Source organism: Schistocerca gregaria, chromosome 3 (genome assembly GCF_023897955.1).
Source record: "Schistocerca gregaria isolate iqSchGreg1 chromosome 3, iqSchGreg1.2, whole genome shotgun sequence".
In the NCBI taxonomy this organism is placed as follows: Eukaryota; Metazoa; Arthropoda; class Insecta; order Orthoptera; family Acrididae; genus Schistocerca; species Schistocerca gregaria.
Genome location: NC_064922.1, coordinates 868,383,459 through 868,394,883, shown reverse-complemented (window position 1 = coordinate 868,394,883; position 11,425 = coordinate 868,383,459).

Sequence of the window (11,425 nt, the reverse complement as noted above, 5' to 3'; positions counted from 1 at the left end):
AAGTGAGTTTGAACGTGGTGTTATAGACGGCGACGAGCGATGGGATACAGCATCTCGGAGGTAGCGATGAGGTGGAGTTTTTCCCGTACGGCCATTTCACGAGTGTACCGTGAATATCTGGAATCCGGTAAAACATCAAGTCTCCAACGTTACTGCGGACAGAAAAAGATCGTGCAAGAAGGGGACCAACGACGACTGAAGAGAATCGGCCAGGTTTACAGAAGTGCAAACCTTCCGCCAGTTGCTGCAGATTTCAGTGCTGGCCCATTAACAAATGTCAGCATGCGAACCATTCAACGAAACATCATCGATATGGGCTTTCGGAGCCGATGTCCCACCCGTGTGCCCTTCACAACCTCACGACACATAGCTGGTCCCGTCAACACCGACATTGGACTGTTGATGACTGGAAACATGTTGCCTGGTCGGACGAGTCTCGTTTCAAGTTGGATCGAGGGGACAGCCTCATGAATCCATGAACCCTGCATGTCAGCAGGGGACTGTTCAAGCTAGTGGTGGTGGTGGTGGTTAGTGTTTAACGTCCCGTCGACAACGGGGTCATTAGAGACGGAGCGCAAGCTCGGGTTAGGGAAGGATTGGGAAGGAAATCGGCCGTGCCCTTTCAAAGGAACCATCCCGGCATTTGTCTGAAACGATTTAGGGAAATCACGGAAAACCTAAATCAGGATGGCCGGAGACGGGATTGAACCGTCGTCCTCCCGAATGCGAGTCCAGTGTGCTAACCACTGCGCCACCTCGCTCGGTGTTCAAGCTAGTGGAGGCTCTGTAATGGTGTGGGGCGTGTGCAGTTGGAGCTATATGGAACCCCTGGTACGTGTAGATACGACTCTGGTAGGTGACACGTATTTAAGCATTCTGTCTGATCACCTGCGGCCATTCATGCCCATTGTGCATTCTGACGGACTTGGGTCACTCCAGCAGGACAATGCGACACCCCACACGTCCAGAACTGCTACAGAGTGGTTCCAGGAACACTCTTCTGAGTTTAAATAATTCCACTAGCTACCAAACTCCCCAGACTTGAACATTATTGAGCCTATCTGGGATGCCTTGCAACGTGCTGTTCAGAAGAGATCTCCACTCTCTCGTCCTCTTACGGATTTATGGACAACCCTGCAAGATTCATGGTGTCAGTTCCCTCCAGCACTACTTCAGACATTATTTGAGTCCATGCCACGTCGCGTTATGGCACTTCTGCGTGCTCGCGTGTGTCCTACACGATATTACGCAGGTGCGCCAGTTTCTTTGGTTCTTCAGAGTATATTTTCTCCTTTCAGGAATTAAATTCAGTACTCCCTGTGTTAATCAAGGATTTCTGCTATGCCTTGTCCTTTTAATTATTTGACTCTCTACCGTCCTCGCTATTTCATCTCTCAAAGCTAACCATTTGTATTCTGCTGTATTCCTCTCCGTTTTTTAATGTTTGGCTAATGCTCTCTCTGAAACTATCAAAAATCTCTGGTTCTAATACTATTCACGTCCCATTTCCTTAATTACCTATTTTTTACAGTCTCTTCAGTTTTAATCCGCAGTTCATGACCAATAAATTTCGGTCAGAGTCCGCAACTGGCCCTGGAAATGTCTTACAGTTAAAAACCTGGTTTCGAAATCTCTTTCTTACCATTATATAATCTATTTGAAACTTACCAGTGTCTCCAGGCCTCTTCCATGCACACAACCTTCGTTCGTGATTTTTAAACTGAGTTTTAATGACGACTACATTACATTCTGTGCAGAATTCTACCAGGCCTTGCCTTTTCACTCATTTTTCTCCAGTCCTAGTTTTGTCTTTCTCTTCCTGTTTCCTACTCGCGAATTCTAGTCCCCCATCCTTACTAAATTTTCGTTTCTCTTAATTGTCTAAATAATTTGATTTGTCTTCTAATACATTCTTTCTGTTTCTACATCATCTATTGAGCTAGTTGGCATGTAAATTTGTGCTACTGTGGTTTCGTGTCAGTGTAGACTCTGCTGTTCATAGTAGCTTACCGCCATTCCAATTTCCTCATTCATTATTACAAATACTCCTAAGTTACTCCTATCTCATTTTATAATTATAAGCCTGTACTCATCTGCCACGGCTTTCCGCAAATGCCCACTAAATATATCTTCAGAGTATCCATTTCCATGTTTAAATTCTCCAGCATTCTTGCCGTTGCACATTTAACATTCCCTGCTCTGACTCGTAAAATGCATATTTTGTTTTTCCTGATGATGACATCCTCCTCAGTAGTCCCCGTCTCGAGGTGCAGATGGGGGACTATATTACCTTCTGAATATTTTACCCAAGGTGTTGCTATTGATTAGAGCTGTACGATCTGGACAAAATAATGACCGTAACTTCTCCTTGCTTTCAGCAGTTTGCATTACATACACATTAAGACTGTGCTGGCCGATGTCACAAGTCCAGATCAGTCATTCATCCAGACTGTTGCCCTACGACACCTGAAAAGTTTGCTGACTCTATTCAGAAGCGAAATATTGCTCTGGTCATTCGATAGATACCTCTTTGCTGTGGCTGTACCTATCATCGGGTTATCTATATCATCGAGGCATGCAGGCCATCCTGACAAGATCCATTGTTTAGGGAGAAAGAAACTGCAAGCACTAAATGTGCGCAAATACTAGTTGTTGCTTAATTTTAAATATAAGCACAAAAAACTATGAATAACGCACAAACATTGTATTGCGAGGTTGCTGGAAGTGCCTGATATCCGACTGCGAAAAGAAGATCTTTTTACTTCTGGTCCTACTTGTTAGATCACTTGACTCATCTCGCTGAGTTCATCATCTCAGGTGTGTTCGTAGATTCAAATGAGATTTTTTTTAAAGGAATATGTAACACGAATGCTGTATAGTATTTTATTCACCGCCCGGTTTCAGTCCAAGACCATGCTCACGGTAACCAAAATAATATCACAAATCCAACATCATATATCTTAATCTACATCTACATCTAAATGGATAGTCTGCAAATCACCCTTAAGTGCCTGGCAGAGCATTCATCGATAATTCTGGATTATTCCAATCTTGAAGAATGCGCGAAAGAAACGAACACCTATATCTTTCCGTGCGAGCTCTGATTTCCCTTGTTTTATTATGATGAGCGTTTCTCGCTATGCTATGTAGCTCAGTGTCAAAAAAAATATTTTCTCCCTCTGAGGACAAAGTTGGCAACTGAGTGAAGATTCTGCCGCAACGAAAAACGCCGTTGTCCTGTATCATGTCAGTGACACTCTCTCCCCTATTTCACGATAATACAAAACGTGCTGCTCTTCTCTGAACTTTCTCGATGTACTCCGTCAATCCTACTTGATAAGGATCCCACACGGCGCAGCAGTATTCTAAAAGAGGACGCAGAAGCGTAGTGTAGGTAGTGTCTTCAGTAGATCTGTTGCATTTCCTAAGTGTTCTGCCAATAACACGCAGCCATACGAAAATACAAAACACGTCATTAATTTGAAATAGTGCAGATATAATACACAATGACTGTCTGAGAGACAGGCGCTGATAAATTCGAACTGATTAGCGTCTGTCTCTCGGACTCTCATTTTGTGTTGGATCTGTACCCTTTGAATTTCATGAGGTGTTTTGCTTTTTCGTAAGCTGTTCAATTTGCACCTGTGGTCTAGTTGTGGCGACTTTGATTAATAACCAAAACGTCCTCAGTCCAAAGTTCAGCTTAAATTTTGAATAAAAGCCATCAGCAGTGGACGGGTTCCCGGGTTCGATTCCCGGCGGGGTCAGGGATTTTCTCTGCCTCGTGATGACTGGATGTTGTGTGTTGTCCTTAGGTTAGTTAGGTTTAAGTAGTTCTAAGTTCTAGGGGACTGATGACCATAGATGTTAAGTCCCATAGTGCTCAGAGCCATTTGAACCATCAGCAGTGGATGCCGGAGGCTTTCGGTGCAAGAACTTCGTTTTGCCAACGGTCTTGCTAAAAAGGGCGGAAGAGCGCACAGAGGTTCAGGGCACTCACATGTCCTTGATGTGGGAACTGCCCGTAAAAGGTAGAAGAATCAACAATGATTAACGGAATGAGGAAACAGAAGGCAATGGAAACCACTGCATTAAAGGCACATAATATGTATTCAATGGAAATGTGTTCTGTAATTGAAAAAGTGTCATGATATCTCTTCATTGGCAAAACATTTCGGGCTAGTCCGCCTTTCGGATCTCCAGGGGGAGGGGGGGGGGGGGGGGGGGAGGCTACCAAGTGGAAGCATACCATGAGAAAAAATTTGAATAACCAACGAAAGAATAACGTTCTACGAAACTAGATGTGCAATGTCAGAAGTTAGAACGTGGTAGGGAAGCTAGAAATTCTGAAAGGAGAAACACTAAGGCTCGATCTCGATATAGTGGGGTCAGTGAAGTGAAATGAAAAAAAGACAGAGATTTCTGATCACACGAGTACTGGGTAACGTAAACAGTAACACAGAGTGGTATAACGGGAGAAGAATTTGTTATCAATAGGAAAGAAGGACAGAGAGCGAATTATTGTGACCAGTTCAGTGGTAGGGTTGTTCTCGTTAGAATCGACAGCAAGCCAACACCGACAACAATAATCAGGCGTATATGCCGACGTCGCAAGAAGAAGACGAAGAGACAAAAAAAGTATGTGAGGTTATTGAACGGGTACTTCAACACGCAAAGGGGGATGAGAATCTAATACACATGGGGGACTGAACTGCGATTCTAGGGGAAGAAGTGGAAGAATGGCTTACAGAGGAATATGGGCTTGATGGAAGAAATAAGAGAAGAGAATAAGTAATTGAGTTCTGCAATAAATTTCAGCTAGTGATAGCGAATAACCTGTTCAAGAATTACAAGAGGAGGAGATATACGTGGGAAAGGCCGTGAGATAAGAGAAGATCCCAGTTAGATTACTTCATGGCCAAGAAAAATTCCGAAATAAGACAGCCATTAACAGATATAGACTCGTATCACAATTTAGTGACGATGAGGAGCAAGCTGAAGTTTAAAGAGACTAGCCAGAAAGAATTATTGCTCAAAGAAGTGGCATACAGAAGTACTAAGGAAGGAAGAGATACGCTTCACGTTCTCTACGGGCATTGATAGTGTGATAATGAATAGCTCAGTAGGCAGTTCAGTTGTAGAGGTATAGAGATCTCTAAAAATGGCAATTACAGAAATTGGAAAGAAAAACATGGGTACAAGGAAGGTAACTGCGAAGAAACCGTGGGTAACGGAAAAAATACCTTAGTTGATTTCCGAAAGAAAAATGGTTTAAATGTCTCTGAGCACTTTGCGACTTAACATCTGAGGTCATCAGTCCCCTAGAACTTAGAACTACTTAAACACAATTAACCTAAGTACTTCACACACATCTATGCCCAAGGCAGGATTCGAACCTGCGACCGTAGCGGTCGCGCCGTTCCAGACTGAAGCGCCTAGAACCACTCGGCCACACCGGCCGGCTTACGAAAGAAAGAAATTAAAAAAAAGTTCAAGTAAATTCAGATTAGACAAGTATGTGGACCATCATACACCCCTTTTAATATCTACATTGATGTCATTCTTCGCAAATGGAAATGTAAAATAAACAAAGGAATTAAGATAACGAATGAGGAATACCTAGACGTACTTTCATTTCCTGATGAGATCGTTATTATTCAAAAGAATGAAGATGAGCTCCAAAGACCAGTATACCAGCTGTACGAAATTTGTAAGAAGTACAACTTTAAAATTTCTAGTAACATAAAAAACGGCATTTCGAAGAAAATATCCAGTCAGATCAAAAAGTGTTTTGGATAATTCAGTTTTAGGCACAGTGCCTGAAATCTCTTATTTAGGATGTGCTAAAAGTTTTGATTTGGACCCTGATATTGAAAATAAAATACACAAATTCCAAGCTGTCTGTGATACCAGTAGCAGAAAATTGGGCCCTAAATTACGAAAAGAAACCACGATGAAATTCTATAAAGTAATAGCGGTTACAGTGTTATCCTACAGAAGCAAAGGCTGGGTTACCACAAAACAAACCCAAAGAAAATAAGATTCAAACAGCAGAGATGAAGTTTCTAAGAAAGACGAAGGGCTGAACAAGAAGAGACATGATTAGATCAGAATTAAATATTTTCAGCATGAATGAAAAAATTCCAAAAAAAAACGTGAAAACTGGAATCAACGCCTCATGAAAATGCCAGGTCACAGAATTCGTCAGAAGACACTGAACTACAAGCCGAACGGGAAAGAGGTATTGGAAGACTTAGAAAAAGGTGCGAACGATTTTGTTTGTGAGTTCGTAACAGGCAACAGCCTAATCCTTGGAAAGAAGATGATAACGGAAATTCAGAATTACAAGTCACTTAAGCACTAGATAAATAGAAAGTGCAGGGAAGGTAAGGCGAAATTGCTGCAAGGAAAATATGAAGAAATCGAAAAATAAGTTATTGTCGAAAGAACTGACTTAGCATATGTTCAAATGAGTGTGAATTCTAAGGGACCAAACCGCTTAGGTCATCGGTCCCTAGACTTACACACTACTTAAACAAATTTAAACTAACTTATACTAAGAATAACACACACACACACCCATGCCCGAGGGAGAACTCGAACCTCCGGCGGGAGTGGCCGTGTAGCCCGTGGCATAACGCCTCGAACCACGTGGCCACGGCGCGCGGTGACTTAGCATATATGAAAGTCAAAACAACCTTCGGTGAAATTAAAAGCAAGGGTGGTAGCATTAAGGTTGCACTGGGAATTCCACTGTTAAATGCAAAGGAGAGAGCAGATAGGTGGAAAGAGTACACTGAAACTTCTTATGAGGGAGAAGAGTTGTCTGATTAATTGGTAGAAGAAGAAACAGTAGTCGATACAGAAGAGATAGGGGATCCAGTATTAGAATCAGATTTTAGAAGCGCTCTGAGGACTTAAAATCAAATAAGGTAGAAGTGATAGATAACATTTCAACTGAATTTCCAAAATAATTGATGACGACAAAACGACTATTGAAGCTGGTGTGTAGAATGTATGAGACTGGCGATATACTATTAGACTTTCGGAAAAACACCATCCAACAGTTCGGAAGATAGCAAGGGCAAACAAGTGCGAGAATTAGCGCACAACGAGCTTAACAGCTCATACGTCCATGTTGATGAGAAGAATAATATAAAGAAGAACGGAAAAAAATTGAGGATTTGTTAGATGACGATCAGTTTGCCTTTAGGAAAGGAAAAGAGGCACCAGAGATGCAGCTACGACATTGCAGTTGATAACAGAAAAAGATGAGCAAAAATGAAGACACGTTTATAGGGTCTGTCGACCTGAAAAAAGCCTTCGACAATGTTGAATGGTACAAGATGTTAGAAATTCTGAGTATAATAGGGGTACGTTATAGGGAAAGAAGGGTGATATACAACATGTACCAGAATCAAGAGGGAAAAATAAGACTGAAAGATCAAGAAAGAAATTCTCGGATTAAAAAGAGTGTAAGACAGGGATTTATCTTTGGCCTCTGCTTCTCACTCTATACACCGAAGAAGTAATGACGAAAAAAAGGACGGTTCAAGAGAGGCTGAGGACATTGCTACCCTGAGTGAAAGTGAAGAAGATTTACAGGATCTGCTAAATGGAATGAACAGTCTAATGAGTGCAGAATATGGATTGAGAGTAAATAAAATAAAGACGAATGCAATGAGAAGTAGCAGAAGTGAGAACAGCGAGAAACTTAACACCAGAATTGGGGATTACGAAGTAGATGAAATTACGAAATTCTGCTACCTAGGCAGTAAAATAACCAATGACGGACGGAGCAAGGAGGACATCAAAAGCAGACTCGCTATGGCAAAAAATGCATTTCTGGCCAAGAGAAATCTACTAATATCAAATACCGGCCTTAATTTGAGGAAGAAATTTCTGAGGATGTACGTCTGGAGTATAGCATTCTATGGTAGTGAAACATGGACTGTGGGAAAACCGGAACAGAAGAGAATCGAAGCATTTGAGATGTGGTGCTAGAGACGAATGTTGAAAATTAGGTGGACTGATAAGGTAAGAAATGAGGAGCTTCTGCGCAGAATCGGTGAAGAAAGAAATATGTGGGAAACACTGACAAGAAGAAGGGACAGGGTGATAGAACATCTATTAAGATATCAGGGAATAACTTCCATGGTATCAGAGGGAGATGTAGAGGGTAAAAACTTTAGAGGAAGACAAAGATTGGAATACATTCAGCAAATAGTCCAAGACATAAGTTGCATGTGTTACTCTGAGATGAAGAGGTTGGCACAGGAGAGGAATTCGTGATGGGCAGCATCCAACCAGGCAGAAGCCAAGTAACTAAAAAAAAAAGCATGACATGTAGTGTTGAATTTGTGATAGTATTTTGACTACCGTGAGCATGATCTTGCACGGAATCTGGTTGGTAAATAAAATACGATGCAAATCAGCACTCATGTTATGTGTTTCTTAAAATATTTCCACTCTGATTGTCCCCTGTAAAAGATGTATAAATCATATGAGATTCATTTGTCACTTTAGGCTAATGTACAGGTTATTAATAGAGGTCATTGCATTAGAAAAAGCACACCAACTGATGTAGTCTTCAGCAAAATTCAGTCTTCATCTGGGCTACAACTCTTACTTTAAGTCTTCACATGCTGTCATATCACAAGTTGCCCAGAGCTGTTTCGCTAGTCTGGAATTTTTTCCATTAGTTCTGTCGAAGATCAAGTAAATACTGGCGACAAAAGATGCTATAATGTTTTCTAGACTGTCACCATAGTTTTGAACTGTATTCTTTCGATATATATTTCCTGATGGTTTTTTTTTAACAAAGCAATAATACCTCATAGTGATTACAATAAAAATCTAGTGACTATACCGCAATAATCAACATAACGTCCAAATCTAAAACTGATTGTGCATATTTGGTATAAACTGTTGTTCGCATGGTAAATCAACTCGCCCAAATCCTTGTAACACTTAGTCAAACCGCTTTTTTATGTGTTTACCTATTCATTCACCTTCAAGTACTTGCACAAAATTGATGTCTCTCACCGATAGCTTAATATTTATATATGTAGTGGACCTGACATGCTAAAAAATAGTTTTTTGTATTCTCTAGTAATGTGATCGATTCTTTTTACTAATAATGTCTAAAGCTTGTGTTAATGTTTTAGAGTGTTAGTTTCGTTGGAAGTGGCTTTCAGCCTGTCACAATGATCGCAGACCATCAGCGTGCTACTTTTTATGTATTTTTATTTCTACAAATCGATCCTGCAATTTAGTGTTTTTTACGAAGTTCGATTGTCACTGTTATTATCATGCAAATAATTTCTTTGCATTGATATTACACATTAACACCATCTTGTGTTACCAAGATTTTACATTCTCCAACAACTTCTGGGTCAGATGAGTCGTTCACGTGAAGATAACGGGTATTTAATCAATTTAAGAGATTAGATGGAGCAGGAGAATTTGATTCTAGTTCATTAACTCTAAAACTTAGGTTTTAATGACTTTAGCATTCTCTTGCCGTTGTTAATGTCATGTGGCCATGTTCATGAACGTTTTAATAATAATTTCAGAAACCTTTAAAATATTCCACACTGGTCAAAATAAAGCCAGCGTTACACTGCCGACACAGTGACAGGACCAATACATCGATGTGTCGGCAGGTGCATTTTCCCTGGCGTTTCGCCAAATATTTGCAATTTCGTTGTCACAAGGTGTAGGTGGAATCAGCCCAAACAAATCTAGCTCATCATGCCACACATACGACGTCCAGTGTCGACGGAAAGAGACGGTTTGTTTCCCGTTACAAACGAAATGATTTTTAAATCGCAGTTTTCGTGCCCATTCGATAGAGAGATCGCAAATTAGTCTAGTGCATTGTTCGTGTATGTATTAACAGGAGCAGTAAAAGACAAAGAACAATCAGTACTGCAGCAGCGACTGAGCAGCGCTGCTGCATGACCAGTAGCTGTCAACACGGGCCAGGGCTGGATTTCTGCTCATTCTTTATGTTTTACTGTCCTCTTAACAAACGCCGATAAAACGAATATCATACTAAATTAATCTGAGTCCGATCTGCGGATAGGCTTGTAAAATTACACTTTGAAAATCATTTTGTTTGTAACGGGAAACATATCAGCACTTTCTGTAGACCCTGGACGTTGTATGTGGGGCTCGATGAACAGGATTTTTTAGGGCTGACTCCATTTACACCTTGCGAGAACGTAATTGCAAATATCCGCCGAAACACGAGAGAAAATAGTCTGACGATTCTTACGAGAGACATCTACTGTCATTATGTTGTTATAATTTTTTTTGTATTTATTTCATGTACCGTAAAAATTGATGTGATATAGGAAATTGATCAGCAGGTGAAAAACAAGTCGATAAATAAATATTAAAATCAACTACTATGATTCCAAAAAACATGTACTAAAAAAACAAATTAAAAAAATTGATGATTGTGATCTCTGTTACTACATAATCCAAAAATTAGGACAACATTGTTTATTCTCCTTGGTCTGTGCAATGAGTAGATTTCGTGGGCAGCTGTAATCATTCAATGCTCAGTTTTGTTCGGTATGTCAATATTTTAAAATTATAATGGTATTTCGTTTGATCAACAGTGAGTTTAGTTTGTACATGATGGCTGACTTCATGTCAAGAGAGTGCGGAATGGCATGCCACTTCTTTATTGTTTCAACCAATTTATGTTGTCTTTCCAGAACATTCGTACTTGATTTATTATTTTATTGTTATTAAGTGTAAATACTTGATTTTATGCACAAGAATTCAGCCATCTTTTATGTTATAGTGAAAACAGGGAAGCACGCCGAAATGGGAACTGAAACACAATGTGACATAGAATTGAATGCCTGTAATCGCGGACTGGCTGATGCTGCCCTTGGGAAAGTTGACACTTTAGCACTTGAGATAGGCTGTAATGCTGTAGTGTCACGGAATAGTAAAGAGTTGGAAACGTGGAATATTGTCAAAGTTTCGTTGCCTATTCCGAGAGCCAGAGGCAAGAGTTGGTTGGTTGGTTGTTTTGGGGAGGGAGACCAGACAGCGTGGTCATCGGTCTCATCGGATTAGGGAAGGATGGGGAAGGAAGTCGGCCGTGCCCTTTCAGAGGAATCATCCCGGCATTTTACCATTTAGAGTGGACTGTTTACCATTAGTGTTTGCTATTTACCATTTCTAGCTTTCTGGAGAAGGTGTGGAGTATAAAACACATAATTGGTTTTTTGTATCATAATGGTTTTTTAATAATGTGTTGGAAAGAGTGTGGGGTGGGTGGGTTATAAAGCACAAAATCAGTCTGTACATAAATAATGTAACTTGACAATATTTTTATGCCAGAAATAATCAATGTATTTGACTTTCAAGAAAGTAATGAGACTTTCAAGTTGAATCTTCTTGA